The sequence below is a fragment of the Convolutriloba macropyga genome, chromosome 14 (assembly GCF_964194025.1).
Source record: "Convolutriloba macropyga chromosome 14, txConMacr16.3, whole genome shotgun sequence".
NCBI lineage: Eukaryota > Metazoa > Xenacoelomorpha > Acoela > Convolutidae > Convolutriloba > Convolutriloba macropyga.
Genome location: NC_134481.1, coordinates 14,835,120 through 14,854,611, shown reverse-complemented (window position 1 = coordinate 14,854,611; position 19,492 = coordinate 14,835,120). Strand labels below are relative to the sequence as shown.

Here is a 19,492-nt window from a genome sequence, read left to right as displayed (position 1 = left end):
TCCGTTGCCATCAGTGGAATTAAAAACACTTCGTAAAAATTTGTAGCTAGGGTAATTAGTCAGTTTGAAATCATGCAAAACGTTTTTAGCCTTAATGGTTCGTATATAGTTTGCATTGTTTTTTAATAATCAAAATTTTCTAATCGCTACCACTAAATGGCGAGAAAACATGGATCAAAAGAGAGCAGTCTTTCACAATTCAACGTTATCTGTAAGAATAACTATTTCTAAAAAATGCTTGTACGATAAATGACACGGCGTCTTGTGACACGAGTTTATGCATACTGTCGGAGCAAAAATGAGTTACATTAAATGACGATGTTCGTGAATGTATCTTTTTTCATGCTAACACTTAGATTTCATTGTAATTTTAACATATATTCATTTGGAAAATTAAAATTTTTCAAAATCTATGAAATATAATTACTAGAGTGATCAATCAGATAACAAACAACTACGGTTATAAAAATAGCCGGTTTCTTTTTATTCGTCGTTTGTGGAGAACAAGTGGAAAAAAACCGTTCGAAAAATTGGATTTTTTAATTGCCAAACTATCAATTTTTGGCAAGCTTTGCTAAAATTTTTACTAAAAAAAGTATACTGATTAGATAGAGGACCTATGAGAATGATGCAGGATGAAAATAGTGTATTGCAAGGTTAAATTTTAAAAAAAGAGAAAATCATACAAAACACAGGCAGAAGAAATCTAGGAAAAAATGGAAAAGGTATCGGTTATTTTTGGGTGCCAGTTTAATCACACTGTTTGAGCTTTCCTAAAATCTTCTACGTTGATGTCCTCTCTTCAAAAGCTGTCAACTGTTTTCACACTTTTCTATTGTAGTCAGTGCAAGAAAAAATACTTTCTAAAACTTTTGGAGCCAAGATAACTATCTAAAGTGATATAATACAAAATGTTGGTAGCCTTAAAAGGCCACAATAAGTTCTGCATAGAGTTACTTAAAAATTTAATTACGTAAAACATTTGAATTGCTACTACAAAATGGTGACCTTGACGTGCAGAAATGGAACTTTAGGCATCGAAAATATTGGCTGGAAAACATAGGATTTCAAAATTCCACATTAAATGTAACAATAAGCATTTTTGTAAATGATCAATTCAAACATGATTATGCGTTTTGCGACCGCACAGGAGCTCGCTGCCCAAACTGACGATGCAAAAAAAGTCTAATTAATTTTCAGTTTAGAAACTCATTTGGGCGTTGTCAATCAACTTAACTTTTTTCAAGCTAATACTGAGCTTTCAAGTTGATTTTACCATATTCATTTGAAGAATTTAATCTTTTTGAAAAGCAGAAATGTGAAAGAGAGTAAAAATTTTTGGCTTCAAAGCGATAAGAGAACTTTTACTTTCAACAATGAACATTCTGATTTTAAACAACTGCGAACAGAAAAATAGCCGGTATCAAATAAACGGTTTTCTTTTATCCGTCGTTCGGGGAAAACAAGTGACAAAACGAGTGGCAACTATCAATATTTGGCAAGCTTTGATAAAATTTTACTAAAAAAGTATACTGATTAGATAGAGGACCTATGAGAATGTTGCAGGATGAAAATAATGTATTGCAAGATTAATTTTTTTAAAAAAAACAAACAAAACAGAGGTAGAAGAAATCTAGGAAAAAAGTAACAAAATTATCGGTTATTTTTGGGTGCGAGTTTAATCAAACTGTTTGAGCTTTCCAAAAGAGTTTCTATTTTGATGTCCTCTCTTCAAAAGTTTTCAACTGTTTTCACACTTTTCTATTGTAATCAGTGAAAGAAAAAATACCTTCTAATATTTTTGGAGCCAAGATAACTATATAAAGTCATATAATACAAAATTTTGGTAGCCTTAGAATGTCGTGAAAAATTTTGTATATAGTTACGTAAATAATTATAACATTTGAGTTGCTGCTACAAAATGGTGACTTTGACGAGCAGAAATGAAACTTTATGCATCGAAAACATATGCTGGAAAACATAGGAATTCATAATTCCACGTTTAATATAAGAATAAGTGTTTCTATAAAAGATCGTTTCAAAAATGAATACACTTTTTGAGATAGTGTATTCATTTTTGAAACGATCTTTTTGTACAGTTTTTGAACACAATTTTTGAGAAAACAAATTGAGCATATGAAAAAGCATCTAAACAGATTTCAGTATAGAAACTCATTTGGGCGTTGTCCGTCAATGTAACTTTTTTCAAGCTAACACTGAGATTTCAACGTAATTTTACTATATTCATTTCAAGAATATAAATTTTTTGAAAGCTAGAAATGTGAAAGAGAGTAAAATTTTGAGGCCCCATAATTATCTGAGAAAATTTAACAACAACGCTTTCCCTTGGATAACAAAAAATTGGTAAGAAAATTAATTTATTTCAATTAATTTTTTTTTCTTTGAAAAATTGGTGATTTTGCTGGAAAAAGAAATATTATTTCACAAGCCGATTTTACTAAATCAAACTGTGGAATTTGTTGATGTTTCATCGATTTTTTCAAATCAAAATGTGGAATTTGTTGATGTTTCATCGTAAATTTGAATAAACAAAGATGTATCCATTTTTTTTTACTTAAATCAAAATAAAAGTCTAAAATTGATGATCGATTATCCAAGTTGTTTTGTATTCAGTAAAAATTTTAAACAAAATGGCTGACTCTGATATTATTTAATAATATATACCTGCAAAGAAAACACTAGGTTAATGATGAAAATTGGCTCAACATTGACAAAATACAATATGTATTAGATTACTCTTTGAGAAAAAGGACGCTGGAGAGCCTTGTTACGCGCTATATCACATCCTATTATTTTTTTGCGTCGCTCGGAGAAATAAAGTGGCTAAAGCAGTTCAAAAACTAGATACATTGGCGCCCAATTATAAGTAATCGTTACTTGGATTGCGACTGAATGAATTACACTAATCAGATAGAAAACGTCTAAGTTTGATGCAGGGTGGATTTAGAACTTTTTCGGATCAATTTCAAAACAAACGAGAGTAGTACGATAATAGGGTACTAAGATAGGGGGGGTTATCCTTCGAATTAATACGTGTGATAATAGGGGGTTATCCTTGGCTGCGCTACATGTAAAAAAACGGCCGTGCGTGATACATGTAAATTGGCATGTAGGTTGATTTGGGTGGAAAAGCCTGGCTAGAGTCATTTTTGAGTGAGCGTTCATAAAATCATATGGCTACAATTGCTACAGTTGATTTGAAGAGTATTCACGAAACTTATAAGGAAATCGAAAAAGAATATTCACAATACGGTGAACGGTTTTTATACTTTTTAGCTACTTGTCTTCATTTGGATCCTGAGATTGATTTAGATATACGCTTTGAAACTACAACCTTATGGTGGTTTGATTGGCATTGACAATTCAGCCCTCGACAAATATTTTAAATCGTTCAAAATTTTGAGACTGCATGCGATACTTCACGACGCTTCCGGTTTTGTATATGAATATAGTGAAAAGGGTCCAGGCTATTCCTACGTATTACCTTGTTCAGTCACAAATGAGTACATTGGTCATGTGACTGGAATTGCTTTTTGTTTATACGTAAAATCCTTCCAAAATAGTTTATTCAATTTGCTGGAATGTTGAAATCTGGAGCAGTTGTTCTTGATTTTGAAGGCTTTAGAAGTAAAAAATCTGGATTTATAATAAAAGAACTTGCGGCATCTACCAAAAATTACAACGATACAATTTCGTTTTTACCTCCAAACTCATTTCACATACTTTCTTCGAGTGAGCAAAGATCTTTCCTGTGGGTATCTAAATTCCCTCATGGTCTCTCGTGGGAGACAGGAGAGTACCCTTATCATTATTTGCAAAAGATTTTTCAAAGTATAGTTCTTCGATTTCCCTTTTCTGATTTTTACGCAAAAGGATTAGAAAAAACGGAAACTTTACGGCAGCTGTTACAGAGGAACGTTATCAACTTGGAAACTTTGTTTTGCCCAAAAATTGAACACTTGAAATTATATCGGGAGACACCAGTTTGTAAATTACATGCATTGAGTTGCCCAAAACGACAAAGAAGCAAGAATTGTGCCAATAAGAAGGCAAAACTCTTTTACCAGTGGCTGACGAATGAATCGTCGGTTGGAGAAACCAGCTCCGTCTCTACTTCAAGTGAATTTGTCTCCAAATTTGACAGTTTACAGTTGCATAACGCCTGAAAATCAGTTAACGGTTACTCTTATCAAGGAAGAAAAAATTGACACAAGAGGGCAAACAGTTTTGAGAAAACAGCAGATCGTGTGTGCTGGTGCTGAAATAGAAGCTTTCAAGAAGTATTTTTCTCTACTGGAGTACTTTCAATTGTACCATGTCTTTACAAGAGAAAATGAAAAGGTTGAAACTAACCCCTCTACCTACGCCCAAGCGTGCAGTGCCAATTCTGATGTCTCTGGACGATGAGACTCTTCCCGATGAAATCAAGCAGCTGATTAAAGAGAACAATGTAGAGTCAATTGTTTTTAGAGATAAACAAGATTCGATGAATGCAAATTATACAATCACTTACAAACAAGGAGACAACGACTCTGGATATGTTTTGTATGAATTTTTTATTGTTGAATAATTATGTAACATTCTTGAAAAGCAATTCATTTTTTGAATAATTTTGTTTCAAAATGAGTCAAACCGAAGATTAACTAGATTCGGGCGGAGGCATAACTGACATGGTTTTTGACGCTGACCACCAAGAAAGACGATCTTGGAGGTTTTGCAATTCGAGATTGCCTCGATCAGAGGTTGTATACTTTACACAAATCTTAATAATAATTTTTCTTATAACTGTGTCTCTCGCCAAATTGGTTTTTTTCAGTCTCGACTGTGAAGAATCCACATTTTGGTTTTCACTTCTCTCTTGTACAGTTGGATACGCTCTTCCAAATCCAAAGTTATGAATAAAATTATTTCCACCTCTGACCGGTTGTTCATGGCTGTTTACGGGCCATCTTGTTGCGGGAAAACTGAGCTCAATTTCAAAATGTTATTAGTTGGCACATTTTTCCCAGAATTTCAAACAATTTATTATTTTTATCAGCAAGATCAGCCAAAATTCCAATCGTTAGAGAAGAAACTGAACATACATTTTAAAAAATTCTCTAATTTTGAACTCATTTCAGAGTTAGACAACTGCCTCCTTGTGTTCGATGACTCATGTGAAGAAATTTTTAATGACAAAGAATTTTCAAAATTAGCAACCGCAGGGCGACACAGAAACATCAGTGGTAATTTATGTTAAACACAATTTGTTCCAGCAGAGCAGATGGTTCAGAACAATTGATCTAAATACAACACATATCATATTGTTTAAATCACCACCTGACACACAACAGATTACTTTTATTGGTAGACGGTTGAATAACTCTCAATTTTTAAAAGAAAGCTATGAGCTGGCAACTAAAGAACCGTTTGGTCATTTATTAATTGATTTGGATCCCAAAACATCAGACGTCTTGCGCTACTGTTCAAATATTGTTCCTCCAGGACCATCAATTTTTTATCTGCCATCAGCTAAAGCCGTTATTACAAGTTTATGCGATGAGAGAGAAAGAAGTTTGTATGCTGGGGCGGCTGCTAAACATATCGGATACAAAACTAAAAGAGAAGATAGAGAGAGCTCCAAATCAATTCATTAAGTTCCTTTGCGAATGTTTGCTCAACATTGTCAATGGTAATGTTCCAATACGAAATAGTTTTTTGCAAGGTTATGAAAAATCATTCAGAAAACTATTGTCTAGACAAACAAGTTTGAAAAAAAAGAGGCAACTTTTTGCTAGAGAAACAGATTTGGTCAAAACTGTTGGTTTCGTTTGTTATCGTTATTTGACAAAATCGCAATGCACACCGAAGAATTCATTTTAATTCCAAAACGAATTTTTGCTTCACATCACCCGGTAAAAAAAGAAGTTTTGGACAATCCCCTTCATAAACAGAAAGCTACACAGCTGTCTCTTTTGCAAAGAAACCAGTCGAACTCAATGGAAAAACCAGAGAAAGCAGTTGAACCAGTTGAGACTGCAGACAAAATGATTGAAACAGCAGAAGAGGAAAAAACAGAACCCATGAGCGAAGACAGCGAGATTGAACCAGTAGTGAAAAAACAAAAAAGCAAAGATTTCGACTCCATATTGTTAGAGCTAGATTTTATGAATAAAAACCAAATCAAAAGATCAAAAATCATACTTGACTTGATTAACCAATTTGAAACAGTAACTGTAGAGTCGAACGACGTTCTTCACGTAAATAAAGAAAGACTGGGCATTAAAGCTTCAACATTTCTGTACAATCTGCAGCAACCAACTAAAACAATTGACGTTGAAAAATACTCCAAAATTTTAATTGCTCTTAATATCTCACCTCATCTTGTTGCAAATACACATGCCAAGAAAATCTTGGAAGCCTCGTCTGAAAGTGAACAAGAGTTTTTCCCAAGTAGAGAACAACCCAGTCGGCAAGAGCTCTTCTCTAGTAGAGAACAACACAGTGGCTCGAAACCAACCCAAAAAAGATATAAAGAAGAACCGGCGCAAACGACAGACAAAGAAGAGACCAGTCAGAAGATATGGTCCTTCTTTTCCTGAAGTAAAAAAATTGGATCAGTTTTATTTAAAAGGACCGGCATCGTATGGAAGCATAAAGCGGTTACAGACGCAAAGCAAGATCCCTCTGGGCAAAATTCAGTCCTATTTGGAGACAAAGCCGTCTTTCAGAAAGAACCGTTCAATTCGATTAAAATTTCCCAGAATAAAAGTTTTTGTAAAAGACATCAACGAAATTTGGTCTCTAGATTTGGCACACGTTGATAAACTGGCAAAGTATAACCGCAATATAAAGTATCTTCTAGTAGCGGTTGATTGTTTGTCAAGATATTTACGAGTGGAACCAGTGAAAACAAAGTATGCAACCGAAGCAGCTGAAGCATTCAAAAAGATGATCAAAAACAAACAGCCCGAAAAAGTATGGGTTGACGATGGTACAGAAGTTCTTGGAGCATTCAAACAATTGTGTACCAATTGTGGAATTCATTTATATAGTACCTTTAGCGAAAAAAAAATCAGCTTTTGCAGAGAGGAACATTAGATCTCTCAAAAAGATAATTCATCGGTATCTTGAAGAAAAGTGGACCTATAGCTACATTGACCAATTAGACCAGTTTGTGAAAACAATCAATTCAAGAGTCAATCGAATAACAAAAATTGCTCCTAACAAAGTTACAAAAACGGATGTGCCACGACTAGTGTCATTAACAGCACAAACAAGCTCAACTCAGAAGCCCAAGTTTTACATTGGAGACTTTGTAGGAGTAGTTAAAAAAGATAAAGCATTCAGGAAAAGTTATATGCAATCATTCACAGACGAAGTCTTTGAAATAACGGGAATACCGACATTAAGCCCACCAACAAACACCTTAACCGACGCAGACAAGGAACCAATTCAAGGAAAATTTTACCAACCAGAATTACAACTTGTCAGGCTCCCTCTTGTTTAAAATGTCCAACAACCGGTTTGAAGACGAGTTTACATTTCACGTTGTTTCATCAGCTTCAATGGAAATATTTGATTCAATTACAATTGCATCATTTCGGAATTTTTTCAATGACGAAATTCAACTTGCAGGTGATTGGAGAGTGGCGCTAAGTGAAATCATATTCCCAACAAAAATAGAAAACTTAGTAAACGGAAATCTAATTGCGTACAACTTAAAAGACCTTGAAGATTCCCAAAAGATTTCTTCGGGAGCCAATGTTTTTTCTAGACCTAATAGTGGACAGCAATTTAGTTTTATGCCAGGAACCTTTGATACAGTGGCTCAACTTCTTGCTACAATTAAGCGCACAATTGGCCTGCGCCATTTTTCAATCAGAGAGTTGAAGAGCTCTGGGAAATATGAAATTTTGTTTGGCAAGTATGAGGGAATTACGTTTCCCAGCGAAGAAATTCCAAGCATTATTGGATTTAAGGGTATTCCTGACGGTAATGGAATACACATTGGGTACAAAATGGTTCCCAATGCGAACAGGTTTATGAAAAGTGATGATACGAAAGCTTATTATGGGGAGTTCCCAGCTGACCTTTGTGCTGGAAAACATCTAATTTTCATCTACCCCAACATAATTGAATACCAATATGTCGGTGACACTAAGGCTCCTCTTTTGCGAGTCATTGATTCAAAACAACGTCTGAAAAACGGTAGTGTTTGTGAGCTTGAACCCACTCATCGGATAGTTTTTACAAATTTAGATTATAAGAAGCTCCTAACCAACACAATTCAATCGATTTCAATTGAACTGAGAACGGAAACAGGACAATTAGTTCCCTTTTCGAGAACTGGAAAAGTTATTCTAACACTACAATTCAAAAAATTTTCCCCTTAAAATGGATTCTTATTATGCCAATCAAGCAACGTCTTTGCCTCACTTCTCTGGACATTATCGTCAAAGAGGAAGTGGTTTTGGAGCTCTAACTGCAGGCATTGGACGTGTTGCGCTACCTTTAGCACGTCGTTTCATTTTGCCTACAGCGAAGCGTATCGGGAAAGAGCTATTGAAACAAAGTGTTCCAGAGATTTTGGATGTAGTCGGAAGCAAAAAATCTCCTAAACAGGCGTTTAAAAATACAATCTCAAAACTGTCAAAAAACAGACAGGGGGATCTCGCCGAAATACTCCACGTCGGAGGAATTCAATAAGAGTCAAGCCACAGAAAGCAATCAACAAACGCAAAAAAACCATTACAACGCACAGAAATCCAAAAAGAAGTCGGTCAGATTTTTTTGCCAGAGTGAACGATGATCGCTAATTTGTTACCATCAGAGGCAACTCACAGTTCTTTGGATTTCTTCGAAAAACCTTCTCTCTTAGTAAGTTTCGATGGAATTTTTTATCAAAAGTTGGGCCCAGTCTACAGTCCAAATGGACCCATGTTAGAATTTGAAGTCGCCGGTGACCGAAATAATTTTATTGACTTACAGAAAATTTTCTTGGAAGTGAAATGTAAAATTGTCCAGTTATCAGAAGCTGATTTGAGATATGACGCAGGAGCAGCAACAGATGTTACGAAGACAGATCCTCTATTTTTGCAATAATCTTTCACATTCACTCTTCTCTGACTGTACAGTGTCTGCTAATGGACTAAAAATTTCAAACGCTAACGGAAACTATGCTCATAAAAGTTTTATTGAAACAGAATTTTCACATAACAAAGATGCAAAAAACACCTGGTTGGCATGTCAGGGCTATTCCTACGAAGAAAATCCAGGAGCGCTGTCAACTGGAGAAGTGAACAGAAGGAAAGCCTTAGTGAGGCAATCGGCTGAGTGCACATTTTACGGTAAAGTTGCAGTTGACTTTTTCATTTGTGACAAACATTTGCTAAGTGGTGTGACACTTCGCATTGCATTTAGACGGTCAATAGATGATTTTGTTATAATGTCTGACGATGCAGCCAAGCACTACAAAGTAAAAATTGTCGAAGCTAATTTGTATGTGCGCAAGATGACATTGAACGATGATGTCGTATCGGCAATAGAAAAAACTTTGTTAACAATTCCAGCTTCGTATCCATACTTGGAGACTCTAACAAAAACATTTCTGGCATCAACGGGTCTCCACATTTGGAAACAAGAAGATATTTTTTGCCAGAGAACCGATTCGTAGACTAGCAATTTGTCTGAACACTAACGAAGCGTTTCTTGGAGACAACAGACAAAATCCATTTAATTTCCGCAAATTCGACCTTGAGCAGATTTATATTTACCGAAACGGTTTACCTGTGGCAGACAGTCCAATATCAACAAGTGATGACAAACATCTCTACTGTAATACAATATCGGATTTAGCTTACATCGACAATGGTCATGGAATAAGTTTGACAGAATACCCGAACCATTTCATAATGATTTTTGATTTGACCAGCACCCAACAAGCATCCCATGATTTTATTCATCCTGAGCTTACAAATTCGTCAATTTCTATTGAGTTGAAATTTTCTGCGGCCCTACCGAACAATATAGATTTTTTCATTAATGGCGAAAAAGCGAGCACAATTTTTGTTGATAGTGCAAGAAGAGTATCAAAGAATCACATTCTGACAAATTAATGATGGATGAAAATGATATTAATGATTTAATCCAAGGCTGCAAGACTCTTAATTACAAATTTCATGGCGTGTTTGCGGCCAACAACTTTCCGGAAAAAATGAACAGAAACAGCTTCCTTATTGTTAATGCAGCAACTGCTGAAAATATTGGCACCCACTGGTTACTTTTATGCAGAAGGAACAATCAACTTCTGTTTGCCGATCCCCTTGGTCGGCCCATTTCATCGTACAAACACCTATATCAAAGAACAATTTCTGTTGGCGACAATCACAATATCTATCAACTCTTGGAGAATCAACCAATTCAAAATGCAAAATCTAAACTTTGTGGACTGTTTTGTATTTATATTGCTCATTTTGTTTTCAATTCTCAAAAACTGGTAGATATTAGCGATAATGAATTGATTCGTTTTGCTTTTCATATGATGTTCTAACCTTACTAACTTGAAAAATTTATTTTTTTTTCAAAACTTTACTTTTTCTTTATACACAAAGCGAACACTCACTAAATCAGAATCAATATTCAATTTTCCATATCCACTCAAAAAAATATCCATACTTTGACAAAAAGCACCAGAATGAGGACCATACAAAATTGTTTCAACTCTGCGTAAAGTTTCACTATTAACAAAATCAGTTTGAATTTATTTTGATGGAGGCCAACAATTGTAGATAGTCTTTTGGGCAACTACTGGCATCTTGGCACTCCTTTTGAGATTGACATTTGTTTGTTTTGCAGAGCTGCTTTTCGATAGAGTGTTGTTGTTGTTGTTAGCAAAAGCTGGTAGTCGTTTGCGCACTGACTGTGAATCAGTTTTTTCTGCAGAACTGTTGAATTCGATTGCTAATTTAAGCTTTGAAAACACATTTCCATTAGTCTCCAAATTTGGTGCAGTCCAAAACAAGAACTTGAAAGCTGTATAAACACAAGGCACAGGAAAGGTTTGAAATCGCTTCAATGTTTCGTTTTCAAAAGTAGTTGTATCAATCAGAACGTGATAATGGCTACTTACTAAATTGCAAAATTCGGAATCAAAATGTGCACACACTGCATAACAATTTCCAATAGAAAAGGTAGGTTTCTCTTCCACAATGAGAAATTTGAACTGTTTCTGATATTGTTTAAGGTAGTTTGGAGAACGCTCAAACATCGCTTCAACCATCGTTGTTGACAACTTCTTTTTGAATTTTTGGTTTGTTCGCTGGTGGTGGTTTTGGCGATGACTGCTGATCAGTCACTGAGTTCTGTATTTTGCTAGCTGAACTGACCAAATTTTCAAACTCTCCAAGAGTTAAGGAAATTCTCTGTTCAAACTCGTAATCGTCTGTTGCTTTTTTGAACAATTTCAGAAAAATATATGTCCCTGTCCTTTCATAGGTTTTCAGCGTTGCCCTGATTAAGCGTTTATCAGTTTTGGAAACATCGAAATAACAATCTCCAAACTCTGCGTCTTTAGTGGAAGTGAAAGGCATAGTGTGCAACTTGTTTTATTACTTTCAAGTGTTATAATGTGTAAAACTACAATTCAATGGGTGCGGCAAGTTGGGATTAAACAAGTGTCGTCAAACTGCCTAATTAAATCCAAATGATTTGTGAATACAGTCTCAGAGTCTGTCTGTTGTTCAAATATAGTATAATTAACTTCAGCTGTGACCTTAGAGATAAGACAAAAAACATATGTGACCCTAGGTGTGTACTTGAACCAGCAGTGCTGTGTACACTGTTTATTGGAATTATATGTGGACCATATGTTTTGGTGCTATAGAGGAAACAAATGTGACCCTGGGTGGGTTTTTGACGTCATTGAGGATTGTATTGTACAATGTTTATTGAAATCATATGCGGGCCATATGTTTTATTTCTCTAGAGAGAACAGATGTGACCATAGGTGTGTATTTGAACCAGCAGTGCAGTGTACACTGTTTATTGGAATTGTCCATATGTTTATATCTTGGAACAGATGTGACCCTAGGTGTGTATTAAAATTTGAAACACATGTGAACCTACACCAGTAGGGAAATTCTGATAAGAATAAACATGTACCAGTGTATAATGAAATGCTAATAATAAAATACGTTCTAGATAAGAATTGAGTTAGTACAAAATATAGACTGTATCAACCCATGTATAATAACAAATGTAGAGCATGTAACAGAGCATATACACTACCAAAATTAAAACCAATTATGACACCAGACATAAACTGTTGAATTACACGTTGTACAATACAACTTTAGAACTAGGTGTTCATTTTCTTTAAACCTTGCGTTCAGTGCACTTTGCTTTCTTTCAAGAGTTCGTTACCAGACAAACATTATTTTTCAACCGTCTTTTATCAAATTGGTTTTAATTTCTTTCTTAAAATTTGTGCAAAAAATTATGTCCGTTCAAATACCTGCTGAATCTGTTATTTCTTTCGAGCGAACATTGGTTTATCAGACAGTGTTCGAAAACTTTGTTGTGCTGATTCAACAGAAGAGACAAGGTGATGTTTGGCAAATTTACCAGCACTGTTTGATAGCTAAGCTTTTGATTAACGTAATTGCTTCTTTACCAGAGAAGACAGAACCAGCAGAATGCAGTGTTATTACATCAGGGGGACATTTACCTCCAAAAGTTTTGCCAACATTTCAACATTTTGACATGGAGTCATTACCTAACGACGTTAAACGAATTTTGTTTCGTTACCATTGCGACTGTGTGCCTCTGTTTGAAAACCAGTTAGGGGCTTATCAAGCTTGCGAAAACTTAGCTGACATGTGGGGCATAAAGTCATCACCTTGCTCCCCAGAAAATCAATTGCAATTGGATTCAGCCAGCTTGCCAGTAATACCAGCAGTTGATCCGAGTCCCAGTTTGACGCCGACATCTAGTCCATCTTTCTTTGCGGGAATTTACAAGAACAATTCTACCGCTCTTCTCAGTGAAAACCAGTTTGATACAGCGTTACTTTCAGCTACACAATTTCAAACACCAGAACCAGCACGTGTTTTTGGCGTTACAGACACTACAAAAGATTTGCAATGCACCAAAGAAACGGCTACCTGAGAATTCTTTAATGGACTTATTTGATTGACTTGAACAACTTTGATGAATCACCACAAACCTCTTTTATATAGTGAGTTGCTAACTTGATTTTGTTTCAATAAAGTGTGATTTCAACTTTTTGAAAGCTGAATTTAACTTTTGATATCTGTTTTTGTAGTTTTAAAATTGCTGAGCTAAAGAAATTAAACTTTCGCAACTGATCAAGTTCGAACATGTTCAGAAAGCATTTTCATTAAGACGTAAACATTCGTTTCCTAACAAACACTCAATTATTGCAACTACTATGACGTGGTGTGTGAATTATATCCATAAATACACTTCTCAATCTACAAAATTTTTGCTAACACTAAATATTAAACATAAAATTTAAGAGATATAGCCATATGTTAGAGTAAGCGGTATTGACGCTAATTACATGCAAACTCCATACCACAGCTGTAGCATGGATTGATTTCCAAATTCAATTCATAAGTTGAAGAAATTTTCAAAAATTGAAAAATAATCAAAAAAGAATTTTGAAAAAATGCATTTCAGACGTCAATTTTTAACACTTAATTCAGTAGATGCGCTCTCCAGCTTACACTAGAATCACCTCCCATTTGTTACTTGGGAATCAATTGAAAGAAAAAGAGCATATGTTTGTTAAAAAAAAACAAAAAAAAACTAAAAAAAAAAAATTTTTGACTAATGACCTCTGACCTTTGACCCCAAAAAAGACGGTTCCAAAAAAACTTGGGATGAAACTGATTGCTCAGTAAGCCTCAGCATACTTTGAAGTACAAAACATCTCATCACACTTGTCAAATTTTACTCATCCGTTATGGAGATAATTAACCCCTAATTAGCGACTAATTAAGGGTTAATTAACCTAATTACTAATTACTAGAAAAAAAAATTGAAGTTTTTGCAACGGTTTTGTAATCACTGCTTGATGCCTGACATTATTGCTCATAAGCATCATCATCAAAAAATGGCTCCTTCACCGATTTTCAAAACATCTGGCAATCAATGTCACATTAACATCTGGCATTAATTAGCGTATGAAGTACCCTAAGGAAAGATGTTAGATCGGTTTTCTTCACATTTTTGGACTTGATGGGTCCTCAGTGTAAATTTATCTCATAACAGCTGTCATCAAAAAAGGCCTCAGAAAAAAGACACATGTTTATGTCATGTAATTGTCATGTAATTGTTAATTAATGACTTGATTGACAGAAAAATAAACTTTTTTCTGTTTATTTTTGAGCAATTTTTTTATATGGGTCCTATGTTTTTCGGCACGGGGTGCATTTTTGCTCATCACACTTAAGAACGTAGGACAACTCTAACCACCCGTAATTGAAAATGCATAAAACAGCGCATTTTATTACAATTTTAAAAATTATCATGTTTTTCCAGCTTCTCCAAAAACGTTTTTTGAAAAAAAAATGATCAACAATACTCTGTAGGGTTCCTTATGGTGATATTTTTTGGCATAGGATTGCAATGGAGAGTTGAAAACACATCTTTTTTCTCTCATAACTAAAAAAATTTCGAAATAAAGGTAACCGCCAAAACCGACCAATCAGATTGCAGCATTTTGAAAATTCGAATTTCGCGCACAGAAATTACATTCGTGCTTCAATTTTGGTGAGCTTAGTCATTTCCGAGTTAATTACTTGTTATCAAAGTTCTGTTAGAATTTGAGATTCATCAAATCTATTAGAAATGGTCTATTCATGCAACTTTTGTTCCGCTACGTTTAGCACTCGTGGGAACCGTTCAAGACATCAACATAAATTTCATCCAGACGATGTTGGCCTTCCTGTTTACAACTGCTCCCTATGTGTGTTCAATTCACGCAAACTGTCTGAATTGGAACAGCATATGCGAACTTGCCACTCGAAGTTTACAAACTGCTGCCGATCGTGCTTCATGGGATTCAATGATGCGCACTTTTTTGCGCAGCATATGAACTCCCTTCACTCGCTGCCCGTATTTGGACCTGAATACCAACCGAAAGAGGCTACAGCGGAGACAGCCTTCAACGGTGTGTTACAAACTTATGAAATTGTCAATAACACAGCTGACAGAGATCTTGAGAGCTTCATGCTCAATCAAAGATCTGCAATTGCAACGCTATTTGAGCAAAGGCTGAACCAAGGACCACAGAAAGTACAATTTGCGGTAAAAGTACAGTTATTGAAGCTGCATCAAGATGAAAACGCAACCGAAACGGAGGAGCGCATTGAAATTTATGCCAACTCTCTCATGACGCCCATTTACGTAGAGGGTCTCACAAACGAGTTGTACTGGAGCATGGTGGAGAAAATGATAGCCGTCTTGTCTACGTTTGCTTCATCTGGAAGTGGTTGGGTTGTTGAAAAAATAATAAAACTTGACATCAAATTTGCCCGCTACCAACCAATTCGCGGCTCATCCTATCTTGCCTAACCCCATAAGCTCGTAAACTGTCGCGGATTACTCAACTTTCGAAACCACGACGATGCCAATTGTTTCAACTATTGCTTCGTGGCAGCGTATCATGCGCATCATGGAATCAGTCTTGATAGAGATGACAGGAACTATCATATTGACAAAACATCCCCAGCAACATATCAGCAAGAGAACATTCACCAACCTGTAGGCGAATTTGAAATGCCAATGGGATTTGAGCAAATGAAAGCCTTTGAAACCCTCAATGATGTGGCAATCAACGTCTTTGGTTACGATAAAGGACAACTTTACCCTCTACGAGTCTCCTCTTTTGCATCAGATTTTGTTATGGACCTTTTACTTCTTTATGATGCCGACATTTATCACTATGTTCTCATTACTGATCTTGTGAAAGTCGTTTGTAAAGTTAGAGACCTGAAATTCAGATTTGGTTATCGCATTTGTCGTAATTGTTTCTGGTTGTGTCGTGATGGACTGGAAAGCTATAATATTCATACTGAAAATTGTTATCTAAATGCCCCTGCAGTCATTCAAATGCCATCACCAGATAAAAATGAATACAAGTTCTCAAATTTTTCAGCTACGTGGTTTGTTCCTCTGGTCATTTATTTTGACTTTGAATCTTTTCTCCTACCCGTCGCTGGATGTGATGCAGCAACTGACCAATCATCAACACGCGTGATTGAAAAGCACGAGCCATGTGGATGTGCTTTGGCAGTTGTTGATCATCACTCGAATGTTCCCTATTTTCATCATGTGGACAGCTCAAAAGATTGTATGGGCAACTTTGTTCGAATGCTGCATTCGTTAGCAAGGGACAGACATGAACGCAAAAAACAGTTTCCTTTCTACAACGGAAATCGGAGAAGCTTGGACAAAAAGAGCGCTACACACTGTTGGATATGCGAAGAACCATTTGACAGCGAGCTTGACCCCGAAGAGAGCATAGATTTAGACCATTGTCATTTTAGTGACCAATTCTTGGGCTGGGCACACGAAAAGTCTAATCGAGCGAGACGGTATGTCAATTTTACGCCTGTGGTTGGTCATAACATACAAAACTATGACTTACAACATATTTGTCTTGCTCTGAACAACTGTGAGTCTACCACAACAATAAAAATCTTTCCGTCAACAGATGAGAAGTACATATCAATGACATTCGGAGTTCTGATTGATACTATTACAACTCAAGAAGGAAGAACACAAAAAATTTACGAGTTTTTAAGATTCATCGATTCGTACAAAATGATGAACAGTTCGCTGGAAAAACTTGTAGAAATTTTACCTGACTTACATTTCGATATCATGAAAGCAATGTTCCCCTCGGTTTCCGAATCAGGTGGACGCACACTTACTCAAACAAAAAGGATATTATCCTTATTCTTACGTATGTGATCGTAGAAAGTTTTCTGAGCAATCTATACCACCCCTCTCAGAATGGCGCAATACATTAGAAGGCGGAAAATTGGCTGTTAGTGAAGAAAATTTAGGTCATGCTAACCAAATGTGGAAGTTATTGGGGTGCAAAACTTTACAAGACTATCATGACGCATACCTTAAACTTGACTGCGCATTATTAGCTTGTGTATGTGAGTTTCACCTTGAACTTAGCTTTCGAACATACAAACTCGACTGCATGCATTTCTACACTCTCTCCAATATGGCAAAAGAAGCGTCACTAAAGATATGCAGGGCAAACATTGAGCTGATGACAGAACGAGAACATTTGGACATGACTGAACCGGCAATACGAGGAGGAGTAACATCTGTTTACGAGGAGCGTCATTTTGTTGCAAATAATAAGTATTTATCGGATTACCGGCCCTCTGAGTAGTCAACTTTTGCGCTCTGTGTAGACGCAAATAATCTCTATGGAGGTGTCATGCAAATGGACATGCTACCAGTGGGGGAATTCGCCTTCAACGTAGAAATTACCCTTAACGAAATCCTCAATACCCCTAACGACGCTTCAGTTGGTTATTTTCTTGAAGTAGACTTAAATTACCCTGTCCACTTACACGACGACCACCGCGACTTTCCCCTTGCCCCTACCAAAGAAATCGTTCAAGATGAGTGGTTGGGCGAATATCAACTTGAGCTAAAAGAACAACACAGATTACCCAGCTCGAATGTTAAAAAGTTGCTTCAAACGCTATTCGACAAAAAGAACTATGTATTGCATTACAAACTGCTCAAATTATACGTTAGTCTTGGATTAATTGTTGCCAAAGTACACCGTGTCCTACAGTTCAAACAAGCGAATTGGTTAGCACCCTATATAACACTCAACAGTAATAAACGTCAAGCCGCCAGCAATAAATTCGAAGAGAACTTTTATAAGCTCATGAACAATGCAGTATATGGTAAGAATTGCGAATCGAAACGCAGACGAAGTAAGCTTACCATTGCACGAGATGCTGATCAAGTTCTGAGTTCCATTTTAAAGTTTGGGTTTGATCGGTTCATGATATTCGGAGATAACCTGGCCGCATTGTCCTTCCGCGCTAGAAAGATTTATTGGAATACCCCAACAAAAATTGGAGCAACTATACTTGATCTGGCCAAGTATCAAACGTACAGTTTCCATTACTTCACAATGCGCGCTCATTTTGATTGTAGTTTGTTATATAGTGTCACGGATAGTTTACTATATAAAATCAGGAGTACAGACTTTTATGAGGAATTAGCAAGAAAGCCCGCTTCAGTTCTTAGTGAATTCGATTTCTCCAATTATCCGAATGATCACTATTTATACAGTACGAAAAATAAACGGGTAGTCCTCAAGTTTAAGGACGAATTTGCAGGAGATTTTATTACGGAGTTTGTGTGTTTAAAGCCGAAACTATACTCAATACTCTCAAAAAGTAAGTATTCTTTGTCTTTTCTAATGCGTGTTAGTTCTATCTTTAAATTACAAAGGTTGTTAGTAGGCTCCTGATTGGTATTGGTTTTATTATTATATACATAGGGGTTAGTAAACATATAAAGACTTGATTAAAGACTTTTTTTCTCTTTAGGTTGTCGAAAACTTTCGGCTAAAGGAGTAACAAAGGCCGCTCAACAACGTCTCCGGCATGATGATTTCTTGAGCACACTGACGACAGGGAACGTGTTTCGCACTGAAAACACACGAATAATGTCCGATCATCATGTATTGGAAACTGTTACTACCAACGAAACATGCCTTTCAGCGTTCGACAACAAAAGATTTATTCTACCCTGCGGAACAAAAACTCTACCCTTTGGACATTATGAGACCGTTGATTTTGGTGTGGATGAAATTGATTGGGGTAGTGATGATGTTCAGTGGGATAATGACAGTTACTCAAACTTACTTCTCAGCTCTAGTCCAGAATGGGATAATGACTTTGTAGTGTCCCAAACTTCCTCAACAGCCGCTCTCTCAGTGCCAGACTCCACCACCAGCTCTTGGGAGACTCCCGACCCAGGATTAGTAGTAACTGAGCAGATAACTGAATCTGATATTGATACTGACGAAATTGCAGATATTGACGCCAGTTCTAGTGAAAGCTCCTCTCCTGACAACTCCTTCATAAACTTTGAAGCTGAAGAAGCAAGCAGCAGCGAAGAAGAACCAGCACGCAAAATAAGACGGTGCTAATGCAAATTTAATTGCATGCAATTTTGGTGAAACTTCGTGTAGTAATACACAGTGTAAATATTTTATTTGTTTGGAGTGTTTAGTTTGGTTTCAATTCAATCTTTTCTTACAAATCTAACAAACCGGAGAAAGGCGCAAAGGGAAAGGAATAAAAACGGTAGAAAGCTAGTTTACATGTATCTCGCACGGCCGTTGTTTTACATGTAGCGCCGCCAAGGATAACCCCCTATTATCACACGTATTAATTCGAAGGATAACCCCCTC

At 36.2% G+C, this 19,492-nt stretch overlaps 1 protein-coding gene across 1 annotated transcript in view; it reads right to left on the bottom strand.

Moving 5' to 3' along the window:
* Positions 1 to 19,492, bottom strand: part of LOC142353031 (uncharacterized) — a 280,268-nt gene that overhangs the window by 176,315 nt on the left and 84,461 nt on the right. The gene's annotated exons all lie outside the window — the stretch shown is intronic.